This window comes from Jaculus jaculus, chromosome 8 (genome assembly GCF_020740685.1).
Source record: "Jaculus jaculus isolate mJacJac1 chromosome 8, mJacJac1.mat.Y.cur, whole genome shotgun sequence".
NCBI lineage: Eukaryota > Metazoa > Chordata > Mammalia > Rodentia > Dipodidae > Jaculus > Jaculus jaculus.
The window spans coordinates 10,431,149-10,455,908 of NC_059109.1; the positions used below are offsets into that span (position 1 = coordinate 10,431,149).

General features: G+C 48.9%; 1 protein-coding gene and 1 non-coding gene across 2 annotated transcripts in view; one reads left to right on the forward strand and one right to left on the reverse strand.

Annotated features, from left to right (window-relative positions):
* Window positions 1-24,760, reverse strand: part of Ccnd3 (cyclin D3) — a 97,815-nt gene that overhangs the window by 69,295 nt on the left and 3,760 nt on the right. The window lies entirely within an intron of this gene.
* LOC123463107 lies at window positions 3,454-3,559 on the forward strand. The gene has a single exon (XR_006638719.1). It is a non-coding gene; the product is annotated as a U6 spliceosomal RNA (small nuclear RNA).

Consider the following 24,760-nt stretch of genomic DNA (forward strand, 5'->3'; position numbering starts at 1 on the left):
AACTTACAACAAGAGTAGTCATGAGCCCTAGGGGTGTAACATCTGCTGATGTCTGGAGAAATGTATATACTATGCTCACCAAACTGCTCAGTAAGCACTTCTGTTAATATTCACACCCTTATATTAATGCTACTCTCACTTTTGGAAGAGAATCTTCTCTTTTCAGATGGCAGTGGCCTTGGGATAACTCAGAAGGCATCATGGTGCTAGAAAGAAGTGACTGGAGTGCTCAGTACTGCAATATCTCTATCACACCTTCCAAGGCTCAGGGTCCATTGCTGAAGAGGTGGCGGAAAGAATGTAAGAGCCAAAGGAAGGGTAGGACTCCTCACAACGTGCTCCTCCAGACACAAAATGGCCTGGATATCCAAGAGCTCACAGTGCCTGACACTTCCTACACAAGACCATCATAATAGGAGGAAAAGATTAAAATAAAAGAAGGACTGATTGAGATGGGGAGGGGATATGATAGAGAGTGGAGTTGCAAAGGGCAAAGTGGGGGGAAGGAGGGAATTACCATGGAATATTGTTTACAATTATGAAAGTTGTCAATAAAAAAAATTAAAATTAAAAAACAACAAACACACAGACTGGAGAGATTAAGACACTTTCCTGAAAAGCCAAAGGTCCCAGGCTCAATTTCCCAGGTCCCACATAAACGAGATGCACAAGGTGGAACACGCATCTGAAGTTCAATGATTGCGGCTAGAGACTCTGATGTGCCAATTTTCCCTCTCTTGCTCATGGATTAAAAAAAAAAAAAAAAAAAAAAAAAGGCCAGTCTGCTGGGCTTGCCTCAAAAAGAAAAGAAAAGAAAAGCCAGGCCAAATGAGCCAACAGGTGTAATAGTGGCATATCTGTTATGGGGGAAACCAACTGCCCTCTAATTGGACTGGAGGACTGCTCCATGGGAAGGAATACATCCCTGATACTGAAAACTTAAAACAGGGGTAGAAATGAGCCCTAGGCATGTAATGTCTGCTGCTATCTGCCTAAATTTATATACTATGCTTTATCAAACTGCCCAGTAAGCATTTCTGTTAATGTTCACACCCTTATATGAATGCTACTCTCACTTTTGGTAGAGAATCTTCTCTTTTCAGATGGCAGTGACCTTGGGACAACTCAGAAGGTATCATGGTGATGGAAAGAAGTGGCCACAGTGCTCAGTACTGCAATATCTGTATCACACCTTCCAAGGCTCAGGGTCTAATGCAGAAGAGGTGGCGGGAAGAATGTAAGAGCCAAAGGAAGGGTAGGACTCCTCACAACGTGCTCCTCCAGACACAAAATGGCCTGGATATCCATGACCTCACAGTGCCTGACACTACCTGCATGAGACCATCATAAGAGGAGGAAAAGGGCTGGAGAGATGGCTTAGCAGTTAAGTGTTTGCCTGTGAAGCCTAAGGACCCTGGTTCGAGGCTCGGTTCCCCAGGACCCACGTTAGCCAGATGCACAAGGGGGCGCACGCGTCTGGAGTTCGTTTGCAGAGGCTGGAAGCCCTGGCGCGCCCGTTCTCTCTCTCTCTCTCCCTCTATCTGTCGCTGTCAAATAAATAAATAAAAATAAACAAAAAATTTTTTAAAGAAAGAGGAGGAAATGATCATGACATCAAAAGTAAAAGAGAGACTGATTGAGATGGGGAGGGGGTATGATGGAGAATGGAGTTTCAAAGGGGTAAGTGGGGGGAGGGAAGGTATTACCATGGGTTATTTTTTATAATCATGGAAATTGTTAATTTAAAAAAAAAGGACATACAAATATATTTATACACTGGTACAGTTAAAAAAAAAAAAACCTCTCCTGGGCCACTGGACTGGTGTGGGGCAGAGACAGGGGCTTGAAAAGGTTCCCTCATCCTTAGCCATGGCAGTGGCATTCAGTAGCTAGAAAGTATGAAACGGGATCTCCGAAACCCAGGCAGGGGGCTGGTGCAGCCTGAAGGATGAGGCCCTTGCCTAGGGGAATGAAGTGAGGGTTGTGTAACCAGAGGCCAAGGCGAGCATGCAGGCAAGAGGGTCTGTAAGAGGAAACGAGCTGGGCAGCGTTCTGAGGAGGTGAGGTCATGTGGACTCTCTTCCAGCAGAGCCAAGGGGGGACCCAGGAAGCCAAGGCCTACGGACCCAAAGGCCTCATTTCCACTTCCTGTGCTACCCTCTTTCCTAGAGAGACAGCTGGGGGTGAGAGAGGGCCTCTCCCCTCGGCCCATGTAGGGTTTGAGCAATCAGCTTCCAGGTCTGGTGAGAGAAACCAGCTACACCCCAACTCCACTGTCTGCTCCAATGGACTTCCCACTGGCACCGCAGCCCACACTGCACCCCCAAGATGGCTGGTGTCCTGCTGTCGGCTGAGGCCTTTCCTAGCCTTCCTTTGGGCTTCTGGATCTCAGAGCATTCTCCCTCCCTCCCTCCCTCCCTCCCTCCCTCTCTCTCTCTCTCTCTCTCTCTCTCTCTCTCTCTCTCTGGAAAAACTGAGGACTTAAATCTTGCTGAAGGTTTGAGCCGGGCGTGGTGGCGCACGCCTTTAATCCCAGCACTCAGGAGGCAGAGGTAGGAGGATTGCCATGAGTTCAAGGCCACCCTGAGATGACAGAGTTAATTCCAGGTCAGCCTGGACCAGAGTGAGACCCTACCTCGAAAAAAAAAAAAAAAAAAAGTGGGTAAAAATCTATTTTTAATTGTCTGATGTACTTGCTAATAGAGTGCTTCTCCCTGATTGTATTTCATATTAAAAAGTTTGACATCTGTCAAAAAAAAAAAAAAATCTTGCTGAAGGAACAAAGCCTGTCTTGTTTTTCCCTCTTTCCTCTACACTCAGGGTAGGTATTCACATAGCAGCCGGGCATGGGGGCACACACCTTTAATCCCAGCACTCAGGAGGTAGAGGTAGGAGGATCGTTGGGAGTTCAAGGCCACCCTGAGATGACATAGTGAATGCCAGGCCAACCTGCGCTAGAGCGAGACCCTACCTCAAAATAAATAAATAAATAAATAAACACATGCCTTAGACAAATGAGTGGCCTTGGAGAACAGCCTGTCGCTATCTGTATAGAGGAAGAAGTTTTCCTCATTTTCTTTTTTGTTGTTGTTTTGTATTTGTTTTTTCCAGGTAGGGTCTCACTCAGCCCAGGCTGACCTGGAATTAACTATGTAATCTCAGACTAGCTTCAAACTCACAGTGATCTTCCTACGTCTCCCTCTGAGTGCTGGGATTAAAGGCCTGTACCACCAAGCCTGGAAAATAAGTTTGTTTTGTTTTGTTTTGTTTTGTTTTGTTTTGTGGAGGTAGGGGGGTATATGTGCCTTTTTTTGAGGCAGGGTCTCATTCTAGCCCAGCCTGATCTGGAACTCACTCTATAGCTCCAGACTGGCCTCAAACTCATGGCAATCTTCCTATCTCAGCCTTCCCTCCTCTTATTTTGATCTTAGTTTTCAAAAAAAATTTTATTTTGAGCTCGCTTCGGCAGCACATATACTAAAATTGGAATGATACAGAGAAGATGAGCATGGCCCCTGTGCAAGGTGACAGGCAAACTCGTGAAGTGTTCCATATTTTAAAAACATTTTAATTAAATTTAATTAATTTATTTATTTAAGAGAAAGGGGGAGAGAGAGAGAGAGAAAGAATGGGTGCGCCAAGGCCTCCAGGCACTGCAAATGAACTCCACACAAGTGCGCTACCTTGTGCATTGGGTTTACATGGGTCCTGGGGAAATCAAACCTGGGTACTTTGGTTTTGCAGGCAAGTGCCTTAGCTGCTAAGCCATCTCTCCAGCCCTTATTTATTTATTTTTTATTTATTTACCTGCACACAGAGACAGAAGAAGAGAGAATGTGTGCACCAGGGCCTCTAGCCGCTGCAAATTAACTCCAGACGCCTGTGCCACTTTCTGCATCTGACTTTAAATGGGTACTGGGGAATTGAACCTGGGGTCCTTAGATTTTGCAGGCCAGCGCGTTAACCACTGAGCCATCTCTCCAGCTCCTTACTCGTATTTTTTATAGACTCGCCCTCCTGCTTTCAATTCGTCTTCCTTTCTGTCTAGCTGCGTGGGACCAGCCACAGGGCAGAAGTCTCCCGTTAGTCTCCTGTCTCTGACCTTCTTGGAGCCTGTCTCCTCATGTCCTAGGTGATTATAAATGGCCTTCTCAGCAAGCTCACAGAAGTGTGGGGTGCTGAGCTCCTCCCTCCCCCATCAGAGGGCGGCAGGGCCTCCTCAGAGGGGTGAATATGGCACCCCTCCATGGATCTCATTCTGATCCAGGGACAAGGGCTACACATAATGACCTGCCAAGGGACTTCTGGCCAGGGTGAGGGAGAATCCAACCTTTTAACCTTTGACCAGCGAGAAGGCAGAGGCCAGGAGAAACATTAGTCAACAGTTTCTAAAACTTCTGCCCTAAGCTTTGCAAAGAGAGGAGCACAGCCGGGCGTGATGGCGCACGCCTTTAATCCCAGCACTCGGGGGGCAGAGGTGGGAGGATCGCCGTGAGTTCGAGGCCACCCTGAGACTCCATAGTGAATTCCAGGTCAGCCTGGAATAGAGTGAAACCCTGCCTCGAAAAAAAAAAAAAAAAGAGAGAGAGCGAGAGACAGAGAGAGAGTTCCCATTGTTAAGCACTTATTAACATCATGCCTGGCACCGAAGTTGATCACTAAACCCCAGCTGCTGTGACCGCGCAGATAAGTTTGGGCATGTCATGGGCACAGCTGGAGAAGAGACCCGAACGACCTCCCCAGTAGAGGGTAGCCAGGAAGGGGGTACGATGCTGGAGAGAGGAAACTGTGACCATAACGAGGAAGAGAGGCAGAACTGGAGGTGACATCAGGGGGAAAGGAGAGGACAGGAATCAGCGATGCCCACACTGGGCACCAGAGAGGGTGGGGGACGCAGCTGTGGTGTCTATCAGCTGCCTACAGCTCACACAGCTCCCGTGCCCAGCTCACTCCTGTCCCCACCCAGGAACGCCTGCCCTGTGTTGGCCACCCTCACTGGCACAAACCTTGCTGTGGTGCCATACTGTTAACTGTTGTTTCTTTCTTTCTTTTTTTAAATACGTGCTCATTTATGTATGTAGGTGGGTATGTGAGTGGGCACGTGCATGCCACACATGTGCCACTTTGCACTCAGCTTTATGTGGATACTGGGGAACTGAACCCAGTTGACGAGCTTTGCAAGCAAGAACCTTTTAACACTGAGCCCCTCTCTCAAGCCCCTCTTTCTTTTTATTTTTCTTAAATATTTTATTTATTCATTTATTGGAGAGAGAGAGAGAAAGAGGCAGATAGAGAGAAGGGCACACCAGGACCTTCAGCCACTGCAAACCAATTCCAGACACATGCATCACCCTGTGCGACGTGTGTACTGGGGAATCACACCTGGGTCTTTAGGCTTCACAGGCAAGCGCCTTTAACTGCTAAACCATCTCTCCAGCCCCATACAGCCCTATTTTTATCTTTTTTCCGAGCAAAGAGGTCTCACTCTAGGCCAGGCTGACCTCGAACATTCTGTAGCCCCAGGCTAGTATCTAACTCATGGTGATCCTCCTACCTCAGCTGGGTCTAAAGGCATCACCACCATGCCCAGTCCATCTTCTTTCTTTTTTTCTCTCTCTCCCTCTTCTTTCTTTCCTTCCTTCTCTCTCTCTCTCTCTCTCTCTCTCTCTCTTTCTTTCTTATCAAGGTAAGGTCTCACTCTAGCTCAGGATGGCCTCCAACTCAGGCAATCCTCCTACTTCTGCCTCCTGAACGCTGGATTAAAGGCGTGCACCACCACACCAGGCTAAAAATACTTTTAAAAATAAGATAAAAATAGCCGGGCTGCATAGTGAATTACAGGTCAGCCTGGGCTAGAGCAAGACCCTACCTTGAAAAAAACAAAAACAAACAAATAACAACAACAAAAATGGTGCAAGCATCTGGAGTTTGACGGCAGTGGCTAGAAGCCCTGGTGTATCCATATCCTCTCTCTGTCACTCCTTATAAATAAAAATATTAGCGAGGTGTGGTGGCGCACTCCTTTAATCCCAGCACTCAGGAGGCAGAGGTGGGAGGATCACTGTGAGTTCGAGGCCACCCTGAGACTCCATAGTGAATTCCAGGTCATCCTGGGCTAGAGTGAGACCCTACCTCGAAAACCACCCCCCCAAAAAATAAAAAAACACAACTGTGTGTGAAGGCGCACACACCTTTCATCCCAGCACTGGGAGATAGAGACACAAATATCAGAAGTTCAAGGTCATCCTTGACTGCATCCTGCGTTTGAGGCCAACCTGGGCCACATGAGACCCTTCCTCAACAACAACCACCCAAGTTGCAGCTGCGTAATAACACACAAAGAAATTCCAACATGAGCTGTGCTTCCGTGCGCTTTTGGGAAAGCCGTGCCACCGTGGCGCGGGCATCTCATTGGTGGCATCGGTGCCAGGAGCAGAGCTGGCCGTGAAGGGTCCAGTACGGCCCAAGGCAGAGCCTGGTGGGACCACTGACCTACCACCGGGTGCCAGCTCTGAAAGTCCTGTGGCACCAATGACACTGGGACCGATCCAGGTGACTGTGGGTGATAGCTGGGGGAGACGATGGAGTCGAGCCAGGGGACCAATGGGCACAGAATGGGTCTGTGTCGGGGGGAAGGGTTGATAGAATTCTTCTCTAGGCCGATTATCCTCTTGTCCCTGGACTGGGGTGTGGGGGGGACTAAGGTGGTGGGAACAGGGAACAAAACCCAGCGCACACAACATCTGCCACCTCAGCTCAGCAACAGTGGAGGAGGTGGGGCCTTGGACTGAGCCCCAAAATAGGGAATATGCAGCAGCTGACGGGGTGGGGGGTGGGATCAAACTAAACAGCTGTGTCCCCAGGGGAGTAAGCTTTACATTCCGTTCTCTGATCCCACCCTGATTTCCCACTTCTCCACCCCCATCCATGCACACTCAGCATCCCCCCCCAACTCTGGGGGGCCTCCCTCTTAGCCTTGGCTCAGCTCCCTTAGAGCTGTCTTCCCACACCAGCCCCCCACACCCCTTTGCCAGAAGCTCTGAAACCCTTTCCCCAGCTGTCAGGCAAGAGTGAGGTCTCAAGACAGGTGGCCGGAGGTGCAATGGAGATGGGGGGGCCCTCTTCCAGGGGCTAATCTCCAAATGCCAGGGGGCGGGGGGCACCCTCTGTGTCTCCCCTGGGTCATCCAGGAAGGCCTGGGAACAGAGAGGGTCCAGGCTTTGGAAGCCAATCTGGGGAACCTGAGGCAGGGAGAGGGAGGGTAGGTGTGGCTATGCAGAGTTAAGTCTGCAGACATCTGGCCCGCTCACTGTGGGTGGCTTCTGCTCCCCTGGCCCCCAGGAAGCCACATTTCGGTGGGGAGAGAGACAGCGGGTCTCAAGGATGCCTCCAGAGCTGGCTTATAATACAAAGTCATTCTTCAGTACGGTGCCCCAGGGCACCCCGGTTCCAGAGCCCACCTTCAAGTCTCCTTATCTCCTCAGCGCTTCAGACACCCCTGACTCAACAGGAGCTAGCCTGAGGTGCAAAGACTTCAGATCTGCAAGGAACTGATCCTTTCTGTCTCCCCAGGCAGGCCACTCCCTGGGACCACCATGAGGAGTAATTAACACCCCTTCTTCTGGGACACCCTGACTCAAACTGCTTTCTGAAGGGAGAATTTTCCACCCAAGGAAGTTACTAGGGCTGCAGACAAGGCTCAGCAGTTAAGGCACTTGACTGCAAAGCCTAACCACCCAGGACCCACATAGAGCCAGATGCACAAAGTGGCACATGCATCTGGAGTTCCTTGGCAGCTGCTAGAGGCCCTGGCACACCCATACCCCCCCCTCCCCGCTTGCAAATAAACAAATAAAAATATATTTTTTAAGCTGGGCATGGTGGCGCACGCCTTTAATCCCAGCACTTGGGAGGTAGAGGTCACCAGGCCTAGATGTGCACAGGTGACAGCCAGCTGATCCCATTTCCTTGTCCCTCTTCCCTCCATCAACAGTTCCTCAGTCTGCCCATTTCCAACACTCCTGTTCCAGCCTTGCGTCCCTGAGTTCCCAGTGAAGAATTCCCTTTGGCCGGGCGTGGTGGCGCACGCCTTTAATCCCAGCACTCGGGAGGCAGAGGTAGGAGGATCGCTGTGAGTTCAAGGCCACCCTGAGACTCCATAGTGAATTCCAGGTCAGCCTGGGCTAGAGTGAGACCCTACCTCGAAACCCCCCCCCCAAAAAAAAAGAATTCCTTTTGATTTACACTGGATGGCCAGTTTCTGTGGGGATTAGAACTTTTCTTTAAAAAAAAAAAAAAAAAAAAATATATATATATATATATATATATATATATATATATATATATATACACACACACACGCACATATATTTATAATTTATTTACTTTCAAGTACAGAGAAAGGGAGAGAGAGGAAAAAATGGGTATGCGAGGGCATCTAGCCACTGCTAAAAAATTCCAGATGAGGGCTGGAGAGATGGCTTAGCGGTTAAGTGCTTGCCTGTGAAGCCTAAGGACCCCGGTTCGAGGCTCGGTTCCCCAGGTCCCACGTTAGCCAGATGCACAAGGGGGCGCACGCGTCTGGAGTTCGTTTGCAGAGGCTGGAAGCCCTGGCGCGCCCATTCTCTCTCTCTCCCTCTATCTGTCTTTCTCTCTATGTCTGTCGCTCTCAAATAAATAAATAAAAAATGAACAAAAAAAAAAAATTGAAAGAATTCCAGATGAATGTGCCACTTTGCACATCTGGATTTATGTGGAGGAATTGAACCTAGGTCATTAGACTCTGTAACCACTGAGCAACTTCTCCAGCCCACAACTAGAACTCTGAGTCACAGAGTGATTCCCTCCTCAACTTAGTATCTTCCAGATTGCAACTGGGGGTGTTCTCCCTGCTCCTTACAAAGTTCCTCTTTTTTTAGTAAAAAAAATATTAAATTATTTATTTGCAAGCAGAGAAATAGAGATAGATAGATAGATAGATAGATAGATAGATAGATAGATAGATAGATAGAGGGTGGGAGGGAGAGAATGGGTGCACCAGAGCTACTCGCCACTGCAAATATTGTGCATCTGGTTTATGTGAGTACTGGGGTATCAAACCTGAGTCCTTAGGCTTTGCAAGTAAGTGCTTTAACCACTAAGCCATTTCTCCAGCCCAAAAATGTACTTTTTAATACTTTTTAAAAAATTTATTTTTGTTTATTTTTATTTATTTATTTGAGAGTGACAAGAGAGAGAGAAAGAGGCAGAGAGAGAGAGAGAATGGGCGCGCCAGGGCTTCCAGCCACTGCAAACGAACTCCAGATGCACGCACCCCTTGTGCATCTGGCTAATGTGGGTCCTGGGGAATTGAGCCTTGAACCGGGGCCCTTAGGCTTCACAGGCGAGCACTTAACTGCTAAGCCATCTCTCCAGCCCAAAAACATATTTTTTAAAGAGAAGTGAAGGAGCTGGGGAGATGGCTTTGCAGTTAGGGTGTTTGCCTATGAAACCCTAAGGACCCCGGTTCAATTCCCCAGCACCCACATAAGCCAGATGCACAAGGGGGCACATGCATCTGCAGTTCACTTGCAGTGGCTGGAGGCCCTGATATGCCCCTTCTCTATTGAAATAAAATATATTTTTAAAAGAAAAGAGAGAGAGAGAGATGCGAAGCCAGGCATAGTGGCTCTCGCCTTTAATCCCAGCACTCGGGAGGCAGAGGCAGGAGGATCGCCATGAATTTGAGGCCACCCTGAGACTCCATAGTGAATTCTAGGCCAGCCTGAGCTAGAGCGAGACCCTACCACGAAAAACTAAGAAAGAAAAAAAAAATGCTTTTTTGCCAAAAAGAATGGTATTTATTTTTTTCAAGATCCACCCATGATTTCCTTTCTTCCCAGCCTGACACCTTCCTTATCCACTATTTAATGAGACTTAATTTGCCCAGGCAGGACTTGAACTTACATTTCTCCTGCCCCAGCCACTAGAGTAGCTGGGAGGACAGGCTCTTGCCACCAGGCCCAGCCAGTCCTCGGCTTTTCTCCCTGGCTGACTGGACTGTGGAGCTCCCAGCCTGGCAGGGGAGAAGGAATGCGAGCGGCTGCAGTAACCGGGCCTCATACTTCACCACAGAAGTATGCGCGGTGCCTCACAGGGGCAGTGAGCCCGGAGCAAGCTGCCCGCCTCCCTCCCAGTGACTTCTGCCTTCAAAACAGCTTGCCTGGCTGGGTCCGGGTGGCACTGGGAGGCAGAGGTAGGAGGATCGCCGTGAGTTCGAGGCCCGCCTGAGACTACATAGTGAGTTCCAGCCAGAGCAGCCTGAGTAGATAGAGCAAAACCCTACCTCAAAAAAAAAAAAAAAAGGAGCCGGGCGTGGTGGCGCACGCCTTTAATCCCAGCACTCGGGAGGCAGAGGTAGGAGGATCGCCGTGAGTTCAAGGCCACCCTGAGACTGCATACTGCATTCCAGGTCAGCCTGGGCTAGAGTGAGACCCTACCTCGAGAAACCAAAACCAAAACAAACAACAACAACAACAAAAAGAATCCCTGGGCCATGTGTCACGCCTTTAATCCAAGCACTCAAGAGGCAGAGGTAGGAGGATCGCTGTGAGTTCGAGGCCACCCTGAGACTCCATAGTGAATTCCAGGTCAGTCTAGGCTAGAGGGAGACGTTACTTTGAAAAAACAAAAACAAACCAAAAAAACCCCCTGAAAAACCTAAAATTGGATTTGAATAATTTCTCATGAAAATCTCTCTTCTGGGTCTTGGGAGTGTAGCTCAGTGGTAGAGGCGCACCTGCCAAGCACAATTTAGGCTCTGGGTTTGAGGGTGGAGGGAGACGCACCACACAGAATTAGTGGGAGCAGGGACACACACACACACATGCGCGAGCACACACACACACACACACACACACACACACACACACACATACACATACATACACAGGCTTCTTGTCGATTTCCTCACATGAGACCTGTGACAGGAAGTACCTGGTGAACCTGTCCGACACAGTCCTTCCTTCACATTCCCATGGTACTATGATGCAAATCTTTCCAATGGCCCAGCTAGCCCACAAGAGTGTACATACAAAATGGGCGTGGTGGCACACGCCCTTAATCCCAGAATTTGGGAGGCAGAGGTAGGAGGATCGCCATGAGTTCGAGGCCACCCTGAGACTCCATAGTGAATTCCAGGTCAGCCTGGGCTAGAGTGAGACCCTACCTCAAAAAAAAAAAAAAAAAAAAAAAAAAGAGTGCGCATACTGAATTCCTAAATGTGGGCATCTGACAGTTACAAACGCAACTGGAGAAGGTACCAGCCAACCACAGAAGCTCGGATACTGTTTGCTGTTCACGCACCGTGGTTCCTAGCTCAACCTAACAGCTCAACGGAAGCCTCAGCCTCGTGTCACGGTGAAAACTGGCCATGCAGGAGATTCGGACAGATGGGGGACAGTGACCCAACCGCACACACTGTTGTTGTCTGAGTGGTTTAAGGAAAGTTTACTAGTAGACTGTTGTTTTTGTCTCGTCATTGCTCTTTTTTTTGAGACAAGGTTATTTATCTCTTTTTTTTAAGTTTCAGTTTTTATTTATTTATTTTTTGGAGGCAAATGGCCTCAAGCCACTGCAAATGAGTGCCAGGTGCATGCTCCACCATGTGCATCTGGCTTATGTGGAGCCTGGAGAATTGAACCTGTGTCCTTTGGCTTTGCAGGCAAACACTTTAACCACTACGCCATCTCTCCAGCCCCTCTTTTCTTTTTTTTCTTTTTTTTTTTTTTAAGAGAAGGAAGGGACTTATTTCGAGCTTCTCTCTCTCTCTGTTCTTTCTCTCTTTCTGTAGCCCAGACTGACCTGGAATTCACTATGTAATTTCAGGGTGGCCTTGAACTTCCTGGTGATCCTCCTACCTCTGCCTCCCAAGTGCTGGGATTAAAGACATGTGCCATCACACCTGGCTAATAGTGCTTTTAATGCGTTTTGTTTTTCACTGACTTTGAACCTAATACTGCATAGAGCTGAACTCCACTGTATATGAAGAACGGACCAGGGCTACAGAGATGGCTTTGTGGTTAAGACCCTTGCCTATGAAGCCTAAGGACCCAGGTTCAACTTCCCAGATTCCACATAAGCCAGATGCACAAGGTGACGCATACGCAATGTCGCGAATGTGCACAGGGAGTTGCACACGTCTGGAGTTAGCTTATACTGGCTGGAGGCCCTGGTGTGCCAATTCTCGCTCTCTAAAAAATAAATAAATAAAAGGCCAGTCTGTTGGGCTTGCCACAAAAGAAAGGGAAGGAAGGAAGGGAAGAAAGAAAGAAAGAGAGAGAGAGAGAAAGGAAGGAAGGAAGGAAGGAAGGAAGGAAGGAAGGAAGGAAGGAAGGAAGGAAGGAAGAGGGCTGGAGGGATGGCTTAGTGGTTAAGGCATTTGCCTGCAACGCTAAAGGACCCAGGTTCGATTCACCAGGACCCACGTAATCCAGACGCACAAGGTGGTGCATGTGTACAGAGTTCCTTTGCAGTGGCTGGAGGCCCTGGTGTGCCAATTCTCTCTGTCTGACTGTCTATCTCTCTATCTGACTCTCTGAAATAAATAAAAATAAATAAAATTTTTTAAGAAAAGAAAGAAAGAAGGAAGGGAAGGAAGGACCAATGAATGCTTCCAAAGCCTTGGCAACTACCGGGGCCTAAACCTTACACCCACAGAGTCCTGTCCTCTGGACAGGGTAGACACAGCGTCCACTGGGGCTGCTGACCATTACTGAGATGACTATTGGAGATCTCAAGCCTTTCTTGAAGGCCAAGGTCGCTGATCTAGCTCCAAGACCCAGTTTAATCATGAGGTGGAGCGGTGCCCTTGAATATTGCCTGGTGCCACACCCGTGCCACAGCTGTGGTGGTAGAGGAGAGCAATGAAAAGAGAGTGAGTGTTGGGGACTGGAGAGATGGCTCAGTGGTTAAAGCACTCGTTGGCAAAGTTTGACGGCCTGGGCACAATTCTCTAGGACCCACATGCACAAAGTGGCTTATGCAACTGGAGTTTGCAGCGGCTGGAGGCCCTGGTGCACCCAATCTCTCTCCTCGAACTCATGGCAATTCCCCTACCTCTGTCTCCCAAGTGCTGGGATTAAAGGCAGGCACCACCACCCCCGACATCATTCATATTCATATATATATATATATATATATATATATATATATATATATATATATATATATACACACACACACACACACACACACACACACACACACACACACACACATATATATATCCGGTTCAGTGCCATAAACCTTTAATCCCAGCACTGAGGAGGCAGAGATAGGAGAATAGCCATGAGTTCGAGGCCATCCTGAGAGTTCATAGTGAATTCCAGGCCAGTCTGGGCTAGAACGAGCCCCTACCTTGAAAAAAAAAACAAACAAATAAAATAAAGTAGTTGAAGGGGGTGTCAGGAGAACAGACACCTTTAGCATCATTGCAGTTGGGTATCTGTGGTCACGCTGATTCATCCAGGGCTCCCCAGATCAGTCAGGGTCCCAGCCCTGCCTAGCAAAGCCACCACCCCTCCTGCTTCCTCCGTGACACGTGACCTGCCTGCTGGGGCTGGGTGGGTCTGGGACAACCGATCTCGCTCCTTCCCTTCCCCGTCGCTGGGCTCGGCGGATGACGCTGAAACTCTGGGAGCATGTAGGGGTCCAGCACGTGGGTAGGGGAGTGGTGGTGGGGGGAAAGGACTTGAGTCTGCGCCGTAGACCTCCAGGTATGGCACTCACGGTACCTCACAGAGTCAGGTCAAAGCCAAGTGGTGTGGCGGCGCACACCTTTAATCCCACTAGGAGGATCACTGCTGTAGTTTGAGGCCAGCTGAGACTACATCGTGACTTCCGTGTCAGCCTGGGCTAGAGTGAGACTCTACCTTGAAAAATAAGAATTAAAAAAAAAAAAATTATGCCAGGTGTGGTGGCGCACGCCTTTAATCCCAGCACTTGGGAGGCAGAGGTAGGAGGATCGCTGTGAGTTCGAGGCCACCCTGAGACTACATAGTGAATTCCAGGTCAACCTGAGCTACAGTGAGACCCGACTTTGAAAAACAAAAACAAACAAAACAAAACAAAACAAAAATTAAACCAGGTATGGTGGTGCACGCCTTTAATCCCAGCACTCCGGGAGGCAGAGGTAGGAGGATCGCCATGAGTTCGAGGCCAGCCTGAGACTCCATAGTGATTCCAGAGATAGAGATACTACCTCGAAAAAGAAAAAACAAAACCCAAAGTCAGGTCTGGAACCCTACCTGTCTGCTCGGCTCTGTTCCCACAGTGAAACCAGCACCACCTCCCCCTCCCCCTGGTGGGTGGGTGCGTGCACGCAGAGCGTCAGGCATGCATGCTATGAGCCTGCGGCAGGCCAGAGTCCTTCCCGTCCCCAGGTTCTCAACATGGACCAGCTGTATGACTGACCGCGGCAAGTTACTTAGCCTTAATTTCTTCATCTATCAAATAAGGCAAGCTCATGCCATTGTTGTGAAGAAGAAATGAGTTAGTAAGCACATCTGCTTATTATAAACATATAGCCTGTGAAGGCTGCGAGCTTGGGGCTGTGTGTAAAGATTTGCTCTTCTTGGGCCTGGAGAGATGCCTCAGCAGCTAAAAGTGCCTGCCTGCAGAGCCAAAGGACCCAGGTTCAATTTCAGATGGCAGAGGCTGGAGGCCTTGGCGCACCCATTCTGTCTCCCTCTATCCGCTTCGTTCCCCCTCTCTTTCATAAAGAGATAGAAATAATATATATTTTTTAAAGTTTGCTACTGGCCATAGTGTTGTAGGCCTTTAATCCCAGCACTTGGGAGGCAGAGGTAGGAGGACTGCTGTGAGTTCAAGGCTGGCCTCAGTCACCCGGAGTTCCTCCTGCTGCAGCAGCCCGAGAACTGGGTACAGGAGTCAACTACCACAGCTGGCTTTTGTTTTGTTCAGACAAGGTTTCATCTAGCTCAGGCTACCCTCAAACTCACTATGTAGCCAAGGCTAACCTTGGACTCCTGATATTCCTACTTCCACCTCCCAAGTTCCGGGATTACAGGCATGTAGCCGCCACACTGGGCTCTCAGAGGAAAGGCTTTCTGAGGACCACCCAAGGCATCGGGCTCAGGTGCAGCGGTCATTCAGTTTGGAATTAGACCCAAGGGGCTGGGCCAATGCAGAAACGGTCTGTCTCAAGAGATCAGAGCAGCGGAACTCAGCTAGTTTGAGAGGCAGAAGCCAAGTCAATTCAAAGAAAGATGGAGTCTGCCCCTAGGGGCAGTGGTTACCAGATGGATGGACGGATGGAAGGAAGGAAGGAAGAAGAGAAGGAGGAAGGGAGGGAAGGAAGGAAAGAAAGATTGAGAAAGAAAGATGGAAGGAGGAGGGTTGGACATATGGTTTAGTGGTTAAGGCACTTGCCTGCAAAGCCAAAGGACCTTGGTTCGATTCCCCAGTACCCATGTAAGCCAGATGCACAAAATGGCACATTTGTCTGCAGTGGCTGGAAGCCCTGGCACATCCATTCTCTCTCTCTCTCTCTCTCTTTCTCTCTCTCTCTCTCTCTCTCTCTCACACACACACACACACACACTGCCCCTTTCCCTCTCTTAAATAAATAATAAAGAAGGAAGGGAGGGAGGGGCTGGAGAAACTAGAATGTTCCACACCCCAGCCAATGCTCTGAGAGTCTGTGACTTCACACTCTCCACTGTGGTGGGACTGTTCTCAGCTCACGTGAGGAGACTCCAAGTTTGTGGGTCTGTACTGGACGCTTTTTGTTTTTGTTGTTACGTCTTGTTTTTCAAGGTTAGGGTCTCTGTAGCCCTGGCTGACCTGGAATTCCCATGGAGTCTGAAACTCACAGCGATCCTCTGTGGAGGGTGCATCTTAGGAAGTGGGAGAGAACTGAGAGTAAGGAAAAAGAAAGACAGCTTTGGCAGGGAGTGCAGGCCCAAGTCTTTAGTCCCAACAATTAATCGGGAGGCAGAGAGGTAGGAGGATCGCTGTGAGTTCGAGGCCACCCTGAGAGTACATGGTGAATTCCAGGTCAGCCTGGGCTAGAGTGAGATGCTACCTCAAAAAAAAAAAAAGAAAGAAAGAAAGAAAGAGAGAGAAAAAGAAAAAGAAAAAAAGAAAAAAAAAGGCAGCCTTGAACCTCTGGGCACGCTGTGGGAAGAAACAGCACTCCCCTTCTCTCGCCCCAAGCCCAACTTGGAACCATTTACTTGCTATAGCAGAATCAGCTCTCCCTTAGGTCTTATTTGAAGTCAATTCCAAGCGCTCAGCACAAGGGAGATTAACAAAATAGCGTTTAGGAAAAGAGTCTATGCATAACAGACAGATGCCTTCCTGGAGACAGGCAGATGGGGCCCACAGGTACCCCATCCTCCCTTCCTTTGGCAGGCCCTCTCTTCTTCCCTCTGGAACTAAAGTTGGAACTCAAGGTCTGCATGTGTGGAGGCCCCCGCCTGACTTCCTTTCCCAGAACTCCAGGAGCCCAGGGGAGGGGCTGGGAGGCAGAGGAACCGAGCAAGGAGCAAGGAGGATTTGGAGCAGAAAACGCGGGGGCCAGAACTGGGAGTTTCTGGGACTGCCTCAACTTCAAGTACTCTGTCCAGCTGTCTCACCACAGACCAGAACCTGAGCGCCCATTTTTATTTTGTATTATTTTATTTTACTTATTTGAGAGAGAGAGAGAACAGGCATGCCACAGCCTCCAGCCACCCCAAACTCACTCCAGTTGCATGTGCCACTTTGTGCATCTGGCTCTATGTGGGTACTGGGGAATTGAACTCAGGCCCTTAGGCTTTGCAGGCAAGCGCCTTAACCGCCAAGGCAGCTCTCTCCAGCTCCCCCCCTTTTTTTTTTTTTTTTTTGGTTTCTCAAGGTAGGGTCTCCCTCTGGCCCAGGCTGACCTGGAATTCACTATATAGTCTCAGGGGGCCTGGAACTCACAGCAATCCTCTTACCTCAGCCACCCATTTAAAAAAAAAAATTTTTTTATCAGCCGGGTGTGGTGTTACACGCCTTTAATCCCAGCACTTGGGAGGTACAGGTAGGAGGATCGCTGTGAGTTCGAGGCCACCCTGAGACTACATGGTGAATTCGAGGTTAGCCTGGGCTAGAGCAAAACCTTACCTTGGAAAAAAAAAGAAAATGAAAAAGAAAAAAAAAGTTTTATTTATTAGAAAGAGAGAGAGAGAAAGAATGGGTGTGCCAAGGCCTTAAGACACTAAAATGAATTCCAGAAGCATGCACCACCTTGTACATCTGGCTTATGTGGGCACTGGAGAATTGAACTTGGGTCCATAGGCTTCAGAGGCAAGCACCTTAAACTCTAAGCCATCACTGGAGCCCACCCCATTTTATTTCTATTTTATTCATTTATTTGAGAGAGACAGAGACAAAGAAGCAGGTATATACAGAAAGAGAATGGGTGCACCAGGGCCTCCAGTCACTGCAAATAAACTCCAGACACATGCACCACCTTGTGCATCTGGCTTACGTGGGTCCTGGGGAATCGAACCTGAGTCCTTTGGCTTTGCAGGCAAGTGCCTTAACCACTAAGCCATTCCTGCAGCCCCCACCTCACTTTTAAAATATTTTTTATTTCATGTATTTATTAGAGAGAGAAAGAAAGAGGCAGATAGAGAGAATAGGTGCACCAGGGCCTCTAGCTACTGCAAATAAACTCCAGATGTCTGTGCCACCTGCGTATTGGCTTTTGTGGGTACTGGGGAATTGAACCCGGGTCCTTACAGGTTGGCCTGGTCCAGAGTGAGACTCTGCCTCAAAAATAAATAAATAAATAGGCTCCTTCATTGGGCCATGGCCTCAAAAGATATGCTATTTATCACAGTATTCAACTAATATTAGTTGTTATATTTACACGAGGGTTGGAGAGATGGCTCAGCAGTTGCCCCAAACCCAAAGGACCCAGGTTTGATTCCCCAGGACCCATGTAAGCCAGATGCACAGGGTCATGCACTTGGAATTCATTTGCAGCAGCTGAAAGTCCTGGTGCACCCATATTCTCTCTCTCTCTCTATCTGCCTCTCTCTCACTCTCTCTCTCTCTCAAATAAGTAAATAAATAAAGTATTTTAAATATTCACATGACCTGTGGAGGGAGGGATTGCTTCACACAGCCAGAAAGGAGCTCAGCAAGATTAAACTGGGGTGCTCTGTCCACACAGCACCCCTCTCTCTCTCTCGTTTTAAGAGTTTTATTTTATTTCCCTATTTATTTATTACAGGGGAGGGGCTGAGAATATGGGCACACCAGGGCCTCCAGCCATTGCACATGAACTCCAGACACATGTGCTAGGTTTATATGGGTGTTTGGGAATGGAACCTGGGTCTTTTGGCTTCGAAGGCAAATGCCTTCACTGCTAAGCTATCTCACCAGCCCATCTGTCCTCTCTCTCTCTCTCTTTTTTGCCCCCAAGGTAGGGTCTCAATCTAACCCAGGCTGACCTAGAACTCCTTCTGTAGTCTCAGGCCGGTCTCGAACTCACAGTAATCCTAACTCTGCCTCTAGAGTGCTGGGATCAAAGGCGTGCAGAACCATGACCAACCCCATGCCCTGGCCTGCTTTTCGAAAGGTCTGTGGGCCAGCAATCAGATCTGGCTCAGTTAAGGAAAACCCAACAATCCCCTCTCCCATCCTCCCTCTGCCTCTTCTAGGTCCTTTAATGTTGTTGGGGAATTTCAGTGATGGGCAGAGAACTGCTCAGGTCGCTGGGAGCACATAGTTTCAGAGACGTGAGGCCCTTTGAAGCGTAGGAACAGGCCACTACTCCACCTCAGGTACCATGTCCAGCTTCCTGACCCATGGGTCCCGTCGGTGGCAAGGTCAAAGCAAGGTCAGGAAGCAGAAAGGGAAGGTGCGGGAGGGTGCATGCATGCTTCTCCAGGCGTGCACACTTTGGCCAGAGCCCTGAGAATACTTCATGGAGAAGGTACTGGCTCAAGGCAGCGCTCTGGATTCTGGTGTGTAAACAGCTGCGGATGGGGTGGGGACAGAGGCCCCAGGAAACCAGCCGGCGCCTGAAGGACCAGGTGGCGTTCATCACCCTATCAGGGGCCCCTGGGGCGACACGGTGGGCAACAGCGCCACCTGGTGGAAAGACGGCGAGTACCCCGGGCATTTGCGGTGAGCCGGGGATGAGTCATGACCAGCGTCCAGGCGGGAGGTTTCTCCCGGACACGCTGGCCCAGGCCCCGCTCAGGGCATGCGCTGTAGACGCCTCTGGATGCAACCCACTTCTTCAGGCAGGGGTTGTGCCTGAAGTTGTTAGAAAGTTCCAACGCCTTTGGCTGGCCGGGCCATGGTGGTCCATGCTTATGATCTCAGCACTAAGAGAGGCCGGGACAGGATGGTTGCAAGTTCGAGGACAGCCTCTGGTCTACATAGGGAGTACCAGGGGCTATGTGTGAGACCCTATCTCAAAAACAAAAACAAACAAACAAACAAAAACCAACGACTAAACAAAAGAAATTTCTAATGCTTCCTAGAGCAACCTTTCGAATACTTGGACGAATAATTCCCCTTTGTTTCAGTCTTCCAGAGTTTGACCTTAACCTTTCCCCCCCCATTTTATTTTGGTGTGTGTGTGTGTGTGTGTGTGTGTGTGTGTGTGTGTGTCAGCCTGCCTGCCAGGGTCTCTTGTCACTGCAAACAAAAGCCTGTCTGTCTTTACATGAGCAGCAGGGGAATTGAACCCAGGCCCTCGGGCTTTGCAAGCAAGAACCTTTAGACAGCTAAACCATTTTTCCCAGTGCCTGACCTCAACCTTTCACTACTGCATTTTGGTTTGGTGATTTAAGTATAAATGTGTGTGTGTGTATTTACTTTCAAAAATGAGAGGAGAGAGAATGGGTGCACCAGGGCTTCCTGCCACTGCAAATGAACTTCAGAACAAAGTTCAGAACCCCAGAACTTTGTGCATCTGGATTTTTGTTGGGACTGGGGAATGAAATCTGGGCATCAGATTTTTACAAACAAGCGCCTTTAACCACTGTTGTCTTTATTCCTATTATTATTATTTGGTTTTTCGAAGTAGGGTCTTGTTCTAGCTCAGGCTGACTTGAAATTCACTGTGTAGTCTCAGGGTGGCCTCGAACTCACGGCGATCCTCCTACCACTGCCTCCTGAGTGCTGGGATGAAAGGCATGCACCACCACGCCTGGCCCCTGTTGTCTTTTAAAAATATTATTATATTATTTATTTATTATTTATTTATTTGAGAGAGAGGGGGGCAGATAGAGAGGGAGAATGGGCGCACAGGGCCCTCTAGCTGCTGCAAAGGAAATTCAGGTGCATGCATGTGCCACCTGGAATTCACTCTGTACTTCTGGCTGGCCTTGAATTTACAGGGACCCTTTTACCTCTGTCTCCTGAGTGCAGGGATTAAAGGAGTGCAACACCCCACCCAACCAGCTGTCCCCCCTTTTTTTTTTCTCCAGTGGATTCACCGAATCCCTTCCAATTTTACCCCAAGCCATTTCCTGCCTACATCACTGCACCACAGCCTTGTTTTCAAAACACTTTTGGGAGGCAGAGCTAGGAGGGTCACCAAGAGTTTGAGACCACCCTGAGTCTACATAGTGAATTCCAGGTCAGTCTGGGCTCCAGCGAGACCCTACCTTGAAAAACAAAACAAAACAAAACAAAAAGTTCATACTTTGAATTCAGATACATCCACGGCCTTTAAACATTTATTTATTTATTTGTAAGAAGAGGGAGGCAAAGACAAGAATGGGTGTGCCAGGGCCTCCAGCTGCTATAAATGAACTCCAGATGCATGCGCCACTTTGTGCATCTGGCTTTACGTGGGTACTGGGGAATTAGACCCTAGTTGTTGGGCTCTGTAGGCAAGCCATCTCCACATACCAAGTTTGTAAGCCTTTCTGAACTTTCGTTCCCTCATTAGTAAATTGGGGGCAGAGGTATTTACTACCTGGTGTATGGTGAGTATAAAATGGGGGAATGCAGGTAAAACAGCTGGCTCCTGGCCCATCACTGGGCTCCTAAGTGACTTTTACAGTCACATTCCTCTGAGTTGAAAGGCTCTGGGGCATGCTCTGGAAAGAAAGGATTTAATGAGACTTTCTGGGATCAGCCTTCGAAATGCAATAGGAATCCCACTGTTGGAAGGGTGCCCTGGCCCCCAGCAGTACTGGGACTGGCATTGACAACTCTTTGAAGCTCAGAGGATTGAAGATTTAAATGTCTCTGTGGGCAAGATAAACACACCTTGCTGCCTCAGTGGGGAAAGGGAAACTTGGCCGGAACCCCAGAACTTTCCCCACCTCCGGCCCTCTCTAAGCTTCCTCTTGTGGTTTCTCAAGGGTACAACCTGTTCCTCACAGACTAGAGAGGGCGGCGGGGGGGGGGGGGTGCACCCCACCCTAGCAGCAGGGAAGAAAGCGCTGGGGGTTGGTAGAGGAGCCCCATGCCTGTGTTATTCTGTGGGTGACTTTCACATCCTGTCTACCTGCTATTGGGTGCTCTCTTCCCTCCACCTCCCACTCTCAGCCCCCTCCCCTCAGCACACACCCCTCTCCTAGAAGGGTGCATGAGATTGTTTTTAAAAATTTTTTAAATTTATTTACTTGAGAGCGACAGACAGAGAAAGAGGCAGAGAGAGAGAGAAAATGGGCGCGCCAGGGCTTCCAACCACTGCAGATGAGCTCCAGACGCGTGCGCCCCCTTGTGCATCTGGCTAACGTGGGACCTGGGGAACCGAGCCTCGAACTGGGGTTCTTGGGCTTCACAGGCAGGCGCTTAACCACTAAGCCATCTCTCCAGCCCATGAGATTGTTTTTGACAGAGGGATCTGCCTCATGCTCCCTATCTTTGGAGAAATGGTTTAGCGGGTTAAGGCTCTTGCCGGCAAAGCCAAAGGACCCAGGTTCAACTCCCCGGGACCCACACAACCCAGATGCACAAGGTGGCACATGTGTCTGAAGCTCGTTTGCAGAGGCTGACGGCCTTGGAGTTCCATTCTCTCTGGAACTCCATTTTTTTTTTCTCTGTATCTGCCTCTTTCTCTCTCTCTTAAATAAAAATAATAAGAAAATAAATTTAAAATGTGGCTGGAGCCGGGCGTGGTGGTGCACACCTTTAATCCCAGCACTCGGGAGGCAGAGGTAGGAGGATCGCTATGGGTGTTCAAGGCCACCCTGAGACTACATGTGAATTTCAGGTCAGCCTGAGCTCGAGTGAGACCCTGCCTCGAGAAAGAAATTTGTGACTGGAGAGATGACTTAGTAGTTAGGGCATGTGCCTGTGAAGCCTAAGGACCCAGGTTTGATTCACCAGGTCCCGTGTAAGCCAGGTGCACATGGTGGTATATACATCTGTAGTTCCTTTGCAGTGGCTAGAGGCCCTGGTGTGCCCATTCTCACTCTTTCTCTCTGTCTGTAATAAATAAATAAAAATCTTTTTTTTTTTTTTAATGTGGCTGGGGGCTGGAGGGATGGCTTAGCGGTTAAGGTGTTTGCCTGAAAAGCCAAAGGACTTAGGTTCGATTCCCCAGAACACATGTTAGCCGTATGTGCAAGGGGACACATGTGTCTAGAGTTCCTTTGCAGTGGCTGGAGGCCCTGGTGTGCCCATTCTCTCTCTGTCTGTCTGTCTCTCTCTCTCCCTCCCTCCCTCCTTCTCTGTCAAATAAATAAATAAATAAATATATTTTTTAAATGCGGCTGGCATTCATGGAATCTGCCCCATGACTGGGCTCATATGAAAGTCACTGTCCAGCCTGCTCCAAGGAACTGGGGCAGGTGCCGGGTGCAGCAGCTGAGGGGACGCAGCAGGGCAGGGTAGCACCTCAGGCTTCTCCTACTTCCAGTCCGTCTTCTTACTTAGCTACCAATCGGGAATGTTCCTCCTAGGATCCAGAATGATCTAGAATGTGATGATGGTCTAAGCTGAAAAACTGCACAGACTGAGCAGGGTAAGGCAGCACACAGTTGTAATCCTAGTACTTGGGAGGCGGAGGCAGGAGGATTAGGAATTCTTGGACATCCTAGGCTACATAGGGAGTTCAAGGCCAACCTGGGCTACAGCCTATCTCAAAACAAAACAGAACCAACAAACAAAAAAGATGAGTTGGTGACCCACATCCCCAGGTTCTACCACCTCAAGGTCCATGTTGAAAAGCTCTTCCTTAGCCTGCTGTGGTGGCGCACACCTTTAATCCCTTGCATTTGCGAGGCAGAAGGTAGAAGGATTGCCACAAGTTCGAGGCCACTCTGAGACTGCATAGTGAATTCCAGGTTAGCCTGAACTAGAGTTAAGACCCTACCTTGAAAAGCAAAAACCAAATAACTTTCTTTCTCTCTCTCTCATCTAAAAAAAAAAAAAAAAAAAAAAAAAAGGACTGGAGAGATGGCTCAGTGGTTAAGGCGCTGGCCTGCAAAGCCTAAAAACCCAGGTTTGACTCCCCAGAACACACGTAAACCAGACGCACCAGGTGACACACGGGTGGCCCACGTGTCTGGAGTCCGAGCGCAGTGGCTAGAGGCCCTGGTGTGCTAATTCTGTCTTGCTCATAAAAAAAAAAAAAATAGGGCTGGAGAGATGGCTTAGCGGTTGAGCGCTTGCCTGTGAAGCCTAAGGACCCCGGTTCGAGGCTCGGTTCCCCAGGTCCCACGTTAGCCAGATGCACAAGGGGGCGCACGCGTCTGGAGATCGTTTGCAGTGGCTGGAGGCCCTGGCGCGTCCATTCTCTCTCTGTCTCTATGTCTGCCTATTTGTCTCTCTGTCGCTCTCAAATAAATAAATTAAAAAATAAATAAATAAAGAGCCTGGACTAGAGTGAGACACTACCTCAAGAAAACAAACCAAAACAAAACACTCTTTCTTGCAGCTAACCTTGGTTTTTATATATCTTGGTCTCTTCTCCATTCCGCAGGTGAATGAGTCTCACACATGGGCATGAACACAACACACACACACACACACACACACACACACACACATACACACACACACACACACACACACACACACACACACACACACATACATGAAAGGATCCTAGCTAGCTCTATGCTGTCCTTACAACCCTGAGCAGGCTCGCTAGGGCTCTCTATAAGCAGCACGGGCGCCCAAGCTTCGCTACAAAATGCCATTCGCACCAGCTGTGCCATCCAAGACAGACACAGGACTCGTCAGGACCTCAGCTGCTGCTTAGAGCCCTAAGCCCTCACTCAACCCTCCGTGGCCAGTTAAAGGAACAGGCTGGAATCTGGGGAGATGGTTCAGTGACCAAAATACCTGCTGTGCAAGACTGAAGACCCAAGACTGGACCCTCAGAACCTACATGAAAGCAGGGCGCAGATGGGTAGGGCAAGAGTCTGGTTTCTGAAGATTTTTTATTTATTTGCAAGCAGAGAGAGACAGAGAAGAAGAGAGACAATGAGAATGGGTGCGCCAGGGTCTGCAAATGAACTCCAGAGGCATGCGCCACATTGTGCATCTGGCATTATGTGGTCACTGGGAAATAGAACTCGGGTCCTTAAGGCTTTGCGGGCCAACAACAACAACAAAAAAGCCTTATGGGGAGGGGATATGATGGAGAATGGAATTTCAAAGTGGAAAGTGGGGGGAGGGAGGGTATTACCATGGGATATGTTTTATAATCATGGAAAATGTTAATAAAAATTGAGGAAAAAAAAGCCTTAAGCACTGAGCCATCTCTCCAAATCTGCACTCTCTTCTCACCTGCAGCAGGAAGGAG